Below are 14,182 nucleotides of genomic sequence, written 5' to 3' on the forward strand. Positions count from 1 at the left end.
TGTGTGCATTGGTGTAGATGCACTTGAGCTGGGCTATCGATTTCGCCCCCAGCATTGGCATGCCACCCCTAGGCTCATCTCTAGTGGGCCTGGTTTTATCCCCTTCCCCCTTCAAACCTAGTTTAAAGCCCTCTCAATGAGCCCTGCCAATTCATGAGCGATGATCCTTTTCCCCCTGTGAGACAGCTGAACTCCATCTGTCGCCAGCAGGCCCGGTGCCGTGTAAACCTCCCCATAGATCAAAAAAGCCAAAATTCTGCTGATGGCACCAGCCCCTGAGCCACGTGTTGATCAGGTGTGTTTTCCTGTTCTTTTTAGTATTCTTCCCTGCCACTGTAGGGATTGAGGAAAACACTACCTGTGCTCCTGACCCTTCAACCAGTCACCCCAGTGCCCTGAAGTCCCTACTTCACCTAAACCAACTTTCATCCTGAATAGCCAATGTGCAATCATAATTCCCCTTGCGCAAGTATTTGAAGTATCGAATTGCTGTGTTAAAAAGAACTGCATTTTTAGAACAGGCATTCACACCACAGACCATCTACTCGTGTAAGTTTTCCTAAACATACATAGGTTCATACTCTACAACAATCTAACATCCTGTATTCCACTTACTTATGCACATTAATTCACATTTAATGAAGATTACTTGAACTTTAAAAGAATCATTGAAACTTTTGCATACATAACCGGAAAGTAGCCAGAATTCAAAATAAGTGATTAGAATGAATGGACTGAGAACAGTGGGAGCAATGTAGCAGGAGGTGAGGTAAGGTAACATATATTGCATTGTAAATAGCATCAGAAGAACTTACTTGCTTATTTCCATTTATTTTTGGTACTGTGATGTCCAACCACCTTAGTTAAAAATAGCAAAAGCAATTCTGTGTGCCAATACACAAACAGAGAAGGAGATATTTTAGGTACAGACAAAGGATAGGCACCAATCTTTTCCATGATTTTCATTAATTAAAATGTTTTCTGTTTTGGGATTTTTCCTTAATTCTACCTTGGTAACTTATTAGGCTGAATGCTATCAATGCTGTTGTTGTGGAACAAGATCTTACAAGTCTGCAAAAACTGTATATCATATTAAAATCATCAAGCTTTAAAACAGTGTTAAAGGAACCAAACCAAAGAAGTGTGAATCATTTTTAAAAGGTAAAATAAAAAAGGCAAAACAGTTGGATGCTATCTGCTCATATTACTCATATTTCAGAAGAATCTGAGTTTCTTATGATGATGTTTGATCTTGAAGGAAGTAAAAATAAGTTATATTTTATTTAAAACTGTTTTTACTCGTTTATTATGGTTAAATGAAATAGTACCTAGAAAAATGGAGACTGAAGATCAGTTTGGGAATATGAAGGATAAAATTTGATTCCTTCAACTAACAATGCAACTAGAAGATAGAGACAAGCAAATGCAGAAATAAGGCATGCAGCAATATAAAATATAAATGTATTTCAAGTTATAGATACTATAAAGAGATCTCTATTACATTGTTTTTGTTGTCCTTGATACATGCTCAAACATACATGTACCAGAAAAGCATCTTACATTTTCCTAATTCAGTACTACAAAAATTCAAAATTAGTATAATATTAAATATAACAAAATCATAACTTATGTAATCAAAACAAAATGAAAAAGAATTGCTTGATATGAAAAATGATTGCGGCATAAAAAGGAATGCTGTTTTATCAAGTAAATTATTGATGAAGTATATGAAAAAATTGCCTACATTGAGCACAATAGATATTTATCAAGATAGTAATTCCATTTCTTTTCAGCGGATTGTCAACAAGTGTAAAGATTTTTCTTCTTATTGTCTCTAGTAACTATAATCAAAGCAAGAAAGAATCCTCTCTGTGCACTCAAAAGCTTGCAAAGGCACTTAACATTATATATGTATGTCTATAATTATAATAAATATGTAAATTTATATAAGCAGTTAAAATTATATATATTTTATATCATGCTCTGGAAGCAGATGCAAAATAACAGTCTCAGGAAAAAGCAACTGGCTTACAGGAATCAATTACATAAATGTCAATTCTTATGTTCTTATGGCAGGGATGTCCTGCACCTTGAAATAATCTCCATACAATGATCTTAAAAAGAAACTTTACATGGATCAAACTGAAGAGTTGGAAATGTTCAGTAGGAAGAGACATCTACCTTTCTGGCCTGAAGATAATTCATTCTGATGGTAAATTTAATGTTTTTTCATATCACTAAAATCATCACAGAAGAGGCCAATGGGTGTTGGGTCCATCTGGCTCCTTTCTCATGCAGTAAAGCCCATGGTTACTGCACTCAGATAAATATCCTCTAAAGCTAAAGTGACCCTAACAATAGCTCATACAGTTAACTGAACCTTTACCATGACAAATGGTATTCTACTTTTAGCTTTACATATGGGCTTCATGACTGCAAACTTCACCTTGGATTAGAACTCCATTTTGAAGCAGAGAACTTGTATTGTGGAAGCTGAACAAGAAATTTCTGTCCTAGAAAATGTATCAGGTTCTGGCAGAACCACTGAATTTTGATGACTGACAAGTGTTCCCAGAGAAGAAAACAGCATAAATTCCCAGTAAAAGAATGGAAACACAGAAAAGGTGCTAAATACTATGATCTTTAAACAAGAAAACCAATTTCACTGACAAAACGAGAAAAATCAGCTGAAGGGATAAAACAGAGGTTTGCCTCCCTCAAAGATGCTGATCAAAACTTAAGGTCCCTCAGAATTTGTGAGTCAAGCACTAAGATGATGATTTTAGATGTGCGTCCCTACCCTCAATCTGTAAGTCTTCTGTACTGTTAGAGTATGTTCAGGACCTCCTTTGGAAAGCTTGTATTCTTCACTTTAACTGCCATATGGTCCGCATGTGGTTAAATTATAACTCAAAATAAAAATATGTATCCAGTCTGGAGAAACTTGAGAGATTACGCTGTCACTGTCTTTAGGTCCAAGAACAGTTGACTGTACAGCCCCCCTTGCATAGAGGGGACCGGACAAAAAATTGCTTCATGAGAGAGTGCAGTACACCTTGAGTCCAGAGATTGGACTCCTTTCAATGCAGGAGCCAAATAGTAGGTTTGAGTTTAGCAGTCTGGTGACTATTCTGGCTATATTAGCTTCTAAAATAACAACAACAATAAAAACAATAGCTATAATAGAACATGCAAGTGAGGGAAGACAGTGGTACTGGGATGAAAAACATGTTCGTGCTAAGTCAATGCAATCTGTCTTCACATGCGCATATCCTCCCATTTAGGCAGCTATTGTACAATAGCTGACAACAAGTCAGTACAGGGAAAAGCAGAGTTTAGAAAATGAGGTTATGGGTATGTTAAAGAATACTGATTTGAGACACCTAAACCAGCATTTAAGAACGCTATATCCATTTGGTAGTGTTTTGTAAAGAGAACATTTCAGAAATTATTTCTCAGTCTCTCAAGAATTAAAATTTCATGTTCAATATACAAAGGTTCTTGGGAGGATTCAGAGAAAAAAATATACTTTCTATAACTCCTTCTTGAGGCAAAGTGATCTCAGTCTGGAAAAGGGTAGGGCAGGGTGGTTCAGAGGGAACTGTCTTCACAGTTGTCTGTCTCAGGGTATTCAGTAGGGTCAAGCTTGATGGGCATATAAGGTGATGGTAGAGAAAATACTAAAGATACTGTCCTCTATGAAGTCTGTGCATTTTCTTACTTGGATCCCTCTTAGATTCCTACTGTGATTTTCTGAGAAAGTAAAGGTGTGTTAAAAATAAAGTTGTATCATTTAACAGCTGCTACTAAGATGGAGAGGGATCTTTGTGAGAACTCTGCGTGCAGTTCAGCTTCGGAACGTGTGACCGGATACTTGGTTGGACTTCCTCACGCTGACCTTTAGATATCTTCAGTAGTAACATTTAAACCTGACAAACTAGCTTGCTTGATTCTTCTATATAGCTGTTGGTGAGAAATTAATAGGTGACAATTAATTTTGCTGATTTTAGATAAGGATATGGTAAATCACACCAGAATAGTGGCTGTTTTTCTTCTCTGACTACAAACCCCTAGACGATTTTCAGATGTAGACATCTAGACTACAGATTTTTAAAATTAGGCAAGATCCATCTCTGCTACTGTGTCACTTGACTTGACAAATGACTTCTCAGATCATCTTTACACTGGTAGTACTCTTTAATGTTCACCAGTTAAAATGGAGGTAAACAAACGGAGCCTTCTGTACAGATTGTTGGCATAGAACATCAAGTCACTGACATATTTCTGGAGAACAACAGACCAGAGGACTGAAATAGAACCTGGTTCCACCTTTCAACATATGCAGTGACTTGCATACAGCACTTTGAAGAAAAAGTTTGAGTATGGTACTCTAACTTTGGAGTGCACTTAGAGAAAGGAGACATATATGTGTCATTATCAAGGAATGAGACTCTTGAGCAAAAGTAGTACCTAGAATGCCTCCTCTTTAGAAGCACTTACAATTCACACAAAGAATTATTTTAGAACTGTTCTTCACGGGTTTTATTTCTGCCAAACAGCTAGAGACAGACTGCAGAAGGGCTATAGCCTATGACCTGGAATGAATTATTTGTCTCCCTTTTTTGGCTGAAAGTGGAAAAAAGACCAACACTATTAGCACAGAATTAACAACACTGGTCATTAATATTAATGATGATAAAGTGTGAAATAGTAGAAAGACACTGCAGAAGCTTCATTTTGATGTGATAGAAAAATGAAGCAAATGGTAAGTCAGTCCATTCCACTATTTATGACTGCAGATGGATAGGAGGCTGTGGCACAAGTGGTGCAAATTCAGCTTCAACAGTGGAACGCTCTGGGCTTGTGCCTATCAGGAGTAGAACCTATATGCATAACAGAGCTCAAAGAAGATTTTAACAACCATCTATGCAATTAAGAAAACATCACAAGTCGTGGTTTAATCCCTCATGTAGGGCAGAGTGTATTTGACATAGTTGCATCCTCAATTGCAGCTGTACTGGAAATATGAGAAGTCAGCGAGAATTCTGGTGTGAGATTTGCACATATGGACATCTTAGGCACATGGATACACATTGTAAAGCTGGAATCTGGAAGACAGTATGAAATGTCCTGATCAAACAAATGAACCCGATAACTGGGTGGTGGAAAGATGCCAGACCATATGCAGGATGTTGATAGCTTCTCTGCACTACACTTAATTCAGGAGTTCTCTATATCCCAGTGCATATAAAAACTTAAAATGAACTGACAGATCTGTGACTACATGGAGCTACAAACTACTTCCAGTTTCATAAAGTGAATGCATTAGAACTGTGGCAACAATAAAAAGGCCCAGTCATTGCAGTGAACAGCTTCTGTCTTTTTAGATACATAAAAATCTCTGCCTATTTCAGCTGTATCTTAAGTTTGTTCTTAACAGTTAAATCTAACTTCTTAAGAAAAATAGGAAATAATTTGTCTCATAATTCAGAAATTGCATGTCAAGTTCTGAATTTTTTTTTCACTTTTTGTATTGAAGATCAGAAATATATTTACAATTATAACTAGGACTAAATCCCCAAATACTTTTTAAATCTGAGCCATTGTGACATTCATTTACTCAAATTCAAGTTTAATAAAAAGTATGCTTCCTTGAGTAAGTTCTACTTACAGGAAACATGCTAAAAATGCTAATATGTCAAAACAGCCTTATTCACATAATGTATTACGTAGAAGTTCATGTATTTTCTGAGAGGGTAACATTTTAGTTTGGTTCTCCCTGTCTTTGGTATTTCTTAGAGTATTTAAATTCACTTTCCATTTGGTAATATTCAAATGGTACCATAAAGTGAACAAAAGTAAAATTTTTACACAGTTGGATAAGCAGCAGAATGCGATGGAAATATTCATAGCCAATACAGGAAAAATGAATATAACAGAACATCAGTTAAATGTTCAGAAAATCTGAACAATTTCAGATTGTTCAACAGCCAACAATTTCTTGTTTAAATGTTTATCACTTTAACTGATTCTAGCTCTCTCAAAAACATATAATTTAAAATACACATGCCAATTCCATCCCATAATCCATAAATAAGTTGCATTTTGCCTGTGAAACTTCCTATTTTTGAGAGCAAAAAATGTATTTGTATTTGACTTATATTAACTGACATTACTAAGCCCTGTGTTATTTTCATGGTTTCTAAGATTCTAAAGAAAAAAAAAAATGAATTGCTGAGTAGAAATCACCATTTAATACAGAATTGTTTAGTGTATACCACTGTGAATGGAAAGATAATTCTTTAAAGTATATATATGAAAACTAGTAAGACATTCTGAATAATACAGCTCCAAGAAAAGAATGAATGTGCCCCAGCTGTTAAGTCCTTCCTCTTCCTAAATTCAGTACTATTTGGAATTCAAGTTTTATGAAAGCTTGACAGCAACAAAAGAGATAACAAAAATGAGCAATACTGCTTAGAAGCATATTTTTCCTTGTAAAAAATGAGCCAGAAACTTCTCTACACTCGTTTAGCAATGTAAATGTCACTTTGTTTCTCCAAGCTTTAAGCTGAGAATAGCTCCGGGGCTTACTTGTGATGCAGAAATGTCCCTGTAATCTACTTAGAAAACATGCAGAACATTAATAGAAACTAGAATCTTGGAACATAAACGTAGCATAAGAAAAATGATAATTACTCTGTGGCTTAACATTTAAAAAGAGAGCTAAGCATTGTACATCAGCATTTTTTTTACATAAAACAAGTTGCAGCACGTAGATGAGCAGGAAGTCATTCACTTTAGAAACACAAATAATTTTGACATTATCATGTACAATCTTTCACACAGAAAAGAGGGGAAAGAGGCAGAGCTAGAGATTGTTTGAAGGCACCTGTTACCAATCACTTCTTTTCAGTCGTGTCTTCCCAACCCCTGCAGATACTCCTTCCTTCCCCTCTCCCCCCAACAAAGCAGTTTTCTCCTTTTATCCACTAAGCTTCCATCCCTGATTAAACACGTACTGCCCTCCCCCTTATGGCTCCAAAGCTTTTTATGAGCCTCTGAACTTCTCTCTACCTCTGTTTTTTGCAGATGGCAGCTGCTGCTACTCTCCAGGTTCCTAAATCCAACACATTGGTTTTCTGTTCTAGGTTACTGCTAGTCAATCTTCAGCGTAACTTAATTACAGCGAAGGATAGTATTAGCCATACTTTAAAGTATGACTAATAATGAAATGCTGAAAACTCATCTGGAATCCTCAAGGTCATTGCTGAGATGGAATGAAACTGGGGACGTAGAGAATTTAGCACTGAGGGGCAGTCCCCAAGGGGAATACAAAAGTAAGAAAGATAAACATGAGAATATAGATGTAACTGGTCAAAGTAAAGCACAGATACTTCAGACCTTGCTTCTCCTCAAAAGAGGAAAAGAAGAATAAAAGCACCTGTCTTTTCTTTCACTTTTGTGGGCCAGATAACGGGATAACTATTGAGAAGCAACAGGGTTTTGTGCAGGATACTGACATGAGATGAATATGCGCAAGCACAGAGACTACTAGATACTCAGACACTGGAAACACTAAAATTTTGGAACAATGTCACAGAATTGCAAACGCTTCTGATAGTTCACATGGCCATGTTTAAAGTTTAACATTCATCAAGATTTATATAAATCCTCGGGAACCTTAGCCTGATCATTTATAGGAGCTCTCTGAAAAACTCTTAGAGCCAGTAACAAACTATGCATATCCTAATAGGACTAATTAGTAGCTGTTCCTCCTGCTTGATCACGTGGACTCTCTCCAATCTTACACACACTTGGAAAATGCATTTGACAACCATTTATTAAAAAAACAAAAAAAGAAGTCAGATGATCTACATTTTAAAGATAACGAAATAACTATTTTCTGTTCTTAACTTCACCTTTCTCTCTCATTTGTTCTGTCTTTTTCTCTATTCTTACGTATTACCTACACAATGTTGCCTTATGTCTATCTCCTTTTCTTACACCCCATCGGATCCTCTGTTTGCTTGGACAAAATGAGCTACACTTTTAATCTCACTCACATAAGAGCTCCAGCCTACTGTGAATTTTTTCCTCTTTTTTCAGAAAATATAATATAAAAGAAAATATAAAATATCCATTCTACAGTTCAAATAAAAAAATAATTAGATTTCATTTTTATGAGACTCACAGGACCTTGGGAAGTGGCCTTTTTCAGGAGATGTGGATTAAAAAATGAATGTAAATATAAATTCTCAGAATGATACAAAGTGAAAATGTAATGTGTTTGTGAAACGACTTCCAAATTACAATCAGTTTATATATAAGAAGATGACTTAGAGACAAGAGTTAATTTGTGTCTAGCTGGGAAAAATAACTAGTAAGGAGATTTTCCTTTCGGGCTTTTGAACCAAAACATGTATGGAAAGAAGAATGGCTGTGATTAAGATACTGCATTAGGACACATGAACTCTTAACCTCTGCCACAAACTCTGGGGAGTTGTGGGCAAACCACCATTTCTTTCATTGTGGTTGTTGCTTCTGCAAAACAGGGATAGTGATACTTTTATGCTTTAAGTTGTGAGGATAATATTTGTGAGGTGTTCAGTTACTGTGGTGAAGGGCAGAGAAATATTCAGTTACTACACAGGATTATTTTGACATATTGTCAAGAAACCGTGAAAACCTGGAAAGGGGGAAGAGATACATGGTAGTAAAAGAAAAACATTAGGTTTACTCATAAGTGGTGAGTTATACATCAGATTTGGAAAGCTTCTGACCTGCCAACCGGAAAATAAGTTCAACATAACAGTCATTTAGGCAATTAGCATTTTAATATTAACCTAGTAGACTATTCTCAGCAAGAACAGCTCAATAAGAGTTTTTTATACTTTAATATGTTTTAAAAAGAATAGGAGCTTGCAATGGCTAACCTAAATAAATTTTAATCCGGTCTAGCTGAAGATTCGTACCAATTCAGGTACACATATTTAGACAGATACAGCACTCAATTCAATTAAAGTGACACAACAATTTACTGACATAAGCTAACCGGATTTAAGTAAACAAATAGCAATCAAACCCCATGTGTCTGTATCCATTTAACTGACTGATATCAAATAGGTTTATTTAAACTACTACTACTACATGTTTTCTACTTTGTCCCATAGCAGATAGCCAGAGCCTGGTTTCTGGTTGCTAGCTTCACTTGAAGAGCTTTGGCACAGTAACACATGAATGTGTCAATAAGGCAGGTGACTAGTTCAGCAAGTTTACATTCTATCACTTGTATGCACAGCTGCTAATGTACCACAAGTGCACAGATGTGTAAAGGAGATAAAATATCAGCAGGTTTTCATATCTTTTTAACCAGTATATAATATTCACGTGCTGATAACTAAACATGTCTGCATAAACAATTGCGTTACAGGAAATTAATGAGTATTATAAACAGCCTTCATTTGCACCATTTATGTCATAAATTTTACTCTTTTATTTCTTACTACAATAGTTTCACAATATTAGTTTTACTTTTACAGATTTAAAATTACTTTATTGCCAGACTGTCTTGTACACAGGTGATTTCAAGCAGTTTAAAAAAAAAAAAAGGTAGCGTAAGTTAACTCCCTTATATTCATATAAACTGAAACCGATCTTAGCACTTAGAGGAATACCTATTTAAAGCCTCCTATTGGTGTCTCTTACACCACTGTCTCATTTTTATTTCTTTTCATGCCTCCAAGAATATTTCTGTTTAAAACATAAAAAGAACCCCTCCATTTGTTATACTTGTTCTGTTTTTTTTTCCCCCAAAAGCAATGGATTATGAACTCCACATTAAAAAATATAAAAAACAGTTTTTAAATTTTCAATATTTTTGAAGTCAGTTTCTACACTCTGCACTTTGAATTGGAAAAGCTAAAATAAAATTGATTTAATTGTGCACATTACTGGTTTTCTTTACTACGATACGTCTGCATCTTAAATATCTGAAGAAATAGTACAATGCCATACATCAAAGCATAGCAAATTTATAACCTCTTAAATGTAACCTCAGAAAATGATTACTAAAACTTCTTGCCAAACATCTGAGTGCTGACAGACTGCCCTTCCAAGTTTTCATCTGAAGTTTGCAAGCCAATGGATAAAGTCTAAAATTGCACTTCTGATGTTCCAAAATACTAACAACTGCATCAAGCATGAAAGGCAATGGAAGTGCCAAGATCACAGAGCTCATGGTAAATATTTCTTTTAGTTAAAGGCTGACTGTTGGAAGAGAAGGAAAAAAAACTCCAGATAAAAGGAATCATGCATCAAGAGCTTCAGCTAAAAAGATTTAGTGGATTCATCCCACTTAACTTTAGCGCTTAACAGAGAACTGCACTTTGGTGCCTTTAAGTTATAGATTCCCGTTATATGCACAAAAGGATAAAGTTTGGATGCAGATAAAGGATGGCACAGAAGCTTGGTGTGCTATACTCTACAGTTTTGGACACAAAATGCCCTCTTTTTCACAGGTAAGTAATATTGATGTATAAATATTTTTACTTGCTCTTTTCCTTGCTGGACCCTTTCCAAAGGTGATTCAAGCTGCTAACCTAACCGACAGCAATTCACTTTTGTGGTTTTCTTTTTTTGCTCAGGTTAGGTTTCTGTTTAGGGATCTGAATGGTCCCAGTGCAGCATTAGAGATGTGCCAGAGCTGGTGCAAGAGGAGGAGGAGGGAGAAGGAGAATCAGGAGAAAGAGGTAAGGCATTGTTATAGCTATTGGGTCAACTTGGGCATAATGTATAATTTCATCTGGATTTATGCTTTGATGGAACATCCTTCTTACTCGTGCTCCCCTGATTATACAAAGACACTAGGGCAACAAGGGTCCACATTTGGGGGTATAAGGTAAGTGCTGCAGTTAGAGTGGAAAGAATCAAGACCACAAGTTGTTTTTTTTGTGTGGTTTGGTTATCCACAGTTAAGACAGAGAGAGGGTCAAAAGTGTAAAGTTCAGCTGATTAAAAAGAGAACACGGACTACAAATAATAATGCAAAAAAAATCTGGATTTGAAATATCCTTTTTAAAAAAAATGAAGACTGTTTACTAGACGGTTATTAACGGGAGACCCCATTGTTCCTCCAAACAATGTTTTATGCTCTTCTGATGCATCTGGAAAACCATTTAAAAACCCTACTGGTTATCTAAACAAAACATATAAAATTTCTTAGTCTGAAATCAGCTGAAAAATTTGGCTGTACTAACCGTACTTGCTATCACGCATTGAGCGGTTTACAAGTGGTATCACAATACGGCCTCCCCCAGTTCCTTCTGATAGCTCAAAGAGGGCAGCAGCACTGTGAAGGGCTTTATTACGAACCTCTAAGAACATAATCTCAGAGTGATCCCGGATACTGATCATTCACGATAATGCCATTGAACTCCCTCTCAAATAGTGAAGTTTGCATTTATCCATATGGAGAAAAGAAATCTTACCATACCAGTCGATTCTCAATGATCTAAATGAGAAGAAGCTAGATTAAAAAGTTTTCCACATTCATTTACTAGTTAATTCAGAAAAAAAAAGGAAATAGAAGGCCAAGAAACAATTAAGAATTCGGGCCAAGAATATAGCCTAAAAAAAAAACTTCAGTTTTTTTCCTGTATTGGTGGACCCAACCTTTTTAGAATATGTATAGTCAAATGACCAATTTTCACTTTAATTTCCCACAGCAAAATATAATAATCATCATCAAATTAGCCTCGTCTACATAATTTGAAATAATGAACTATTTTATTACATGAATATCTAGTGTCATTTTTTTCCTGTAATAAAAGAGCTCAGGTAAGAGCCCTATATGAATTCTTCCAAAATTCAGATTTTAATTAACTTTTTTCTTCCAAAATTAAAATACACAAAAAGAGAAGTAAGATTAAGCATGAATGTCTTTATCTAAAAAGTGCATAAAATACTGTAATTACCTCCAAAGCAAGCATTATGAATCCAGCTGATATCACAAGCAGATAAAAATAAAAAACCTGAACCCCTCAAACTCTAACATTTCATTAAAAAGAGTTAATACAGTCCGAGACCACACAGGCTGGAATACCTTAAGTCAAAACTGTATATGTACTGAAACACATCACTGTAAGACAGCATTAACATTGTTTTGGCATTTTGCTTGCACTTTTAACATACCTAGACTTCAATTTATGTTAACTATGAATATCTTGGGTTTATCTATTCAAGAATTCTGATGATTTTACTTCAAACACGAAGGCAACAAGGTCATTCCTAACGAGACATGACAGTATGTGCAATGACTAAACAAGACTGATAGTAATCATATTACATAATAGCATGTACAGAACACATAAAACCATAATTCATGTTTTTTCAAATTGCATATATCTGTATTTACAGATCGCATGCTACTTTTATTTAAAACCACATACCTTGTCTAAATGAAGTCAAGTCTTTATTAGCCCAAGATTAGAAAATCTGGATTGTCTCTTTCTATTAGTAGGGATATTTACTGTGAAATTGTGATGTTCTGCATATTTAACTTTTTTATTAAGAGGGGAAAAAAAAAATTAGTTGAAGACTAATTCATTGTAGACTAAGTTGTCCTATCCCATAGAAAGATTTCAATACATGAGGTAATTGCCTTTTAGAGAAATTAATAAACTGTGAAAGTACTGGAAAAGGTCTGCATTAAATTAAAAAATAAAAGGCTGCATTAGGAATAAACAGAAATGACAAAAGTTAAACATACACACACACTTGTTATTTTCACACATTTTCCTAAACCAACTTCAGCTTATTTTTGTATTTCTTAGTGGTTTTTTTGTGCCTCGTACTGGCATTTAATAATTTTATTCCCCCAAACACGCAGCTTCTAATGTTTCTTTTACAGTATTTATATCCTTTTCTGCACAGGTGACTTGAAAAAACTTAATCACTGTTAGATAAAACAATAAGCCTGCCAAGGGCCTATCATATTGGAAATTCAGAATATTCACTACATGTTTACACAATTAAGTCATGTTTCCTCAGAGTATTTTTTATATCATTAATATAATAATATGATAAAGCATTAATATAATGATAAGGCTTATAAGTTATTTAGAAATGCTTTAAATGTTTTCTATTACATTAATAGAGAGCAGTGAGCTTCATATAAACAAAAAATCACCAAAAAACAAAAGAAAAAAGCAAAACCAATTATCACCAAAACTGAACATTTGCCTTAGTCTCAGTCTTAAATTTGAAATTTAAACATACAATGTGGATACAGACATCAGAAATAAGAGGTATTGAATGATTACTTCTTGATGCACCTACAAATGAACCTGCCAGGTCAATGACACCTGCAGTGTGGGGAAGCATGTTCAATTACTCTCTTCTGTAATTAGAGTATTTTAATCTCTATGCATGCAATCTCTTCACAAGCACTACAATCAATTCAGAGAGTTAAATGCAAAAAATATTCTAGGAGGAAATTGCATGAGACAAACACACAGCGCGATTCAGCATAGAAAGTAAACAACTTAAGAACTGTTTTTACTTTTATTTACGGTGATTGTTTCACATTTGAGATCTGCACTCGGGGAACAGAATTAGTACAGTTTTCATTTAAGTTGAGGTTCACTTAGACTCAGCTGTCAGTGAAATTGTTTTGGTTTGGTTCTAAGAAAATGGTTTTGTAACTGGTCAGCAGAGACAAACTGGTTTGGACTAACTCACAACATGGTGTTTGGTTTACTGAGCTAAGAAAGGAATTTGGGGGAATAGCAAGGAAAGGAGATGGAGGAGAACGATTTTGGAGAGGACTTCAAGAGGTGCATGGATAGTCAGTTTTCTATGGAAATAATGGTATTAGAATGAGTGATAATGCAATCTCAGGATGATTTAGGGGAGTTGCAGGTTCCTTGAAAGGAATCTCCCCATCTTCTCCTCTTCCCAGCCAGAGAATTGAAAGGGTAGAACTATTGATATGACGACTCTATGATGATCTTTCTGAATAGGTAACAGGCTATTTAGGTCCCATCACTGCATATATATAACTTGTGTTGTTTTTCCTCACATTTATAATTTTTGATTCATTATGTTTTAGTTTCTCTGCAAATCCTTGCCAAATCATTCAGGAACTCTGGGAGATCATTTAACAACTGCTTGTGGTTGGCTT

The 14,182-nt window shown here is 35.2% G+C and overlaps 1 protein-coding gene across 1 annotated transcript in view; it reads right to left on the reverse strand.

Moving 5' to 3' along the window:
* Positions 1-14,182, reverse strand: part of PIBF1 (progesterone immunomodulatory binding factor 1) — a 138,632-nt gene that overhangs the window by 22,351 nt on the left and 102,099 nt on the right. The window lies entirely within an intron of this gene.

The sequence above is a fragment of the Pygoscelis adeliae genome, unplaced genomic scaffold (assembly GCF_000699105.1).
Source record: "Pygoscelis adeliae isolate BGI_AS28 unplaced genomic scaffold, ASM69910v1 Scaffold44, whole genome shotgun sequence".
Taxonomy (NCBI): domain Eukaryota; kingdom Metazoa; phylum Chordata; class Aves; order Sphenisciformes; family Spheniscidae; genus Pygoscelis; species Pygoscelis adeliae.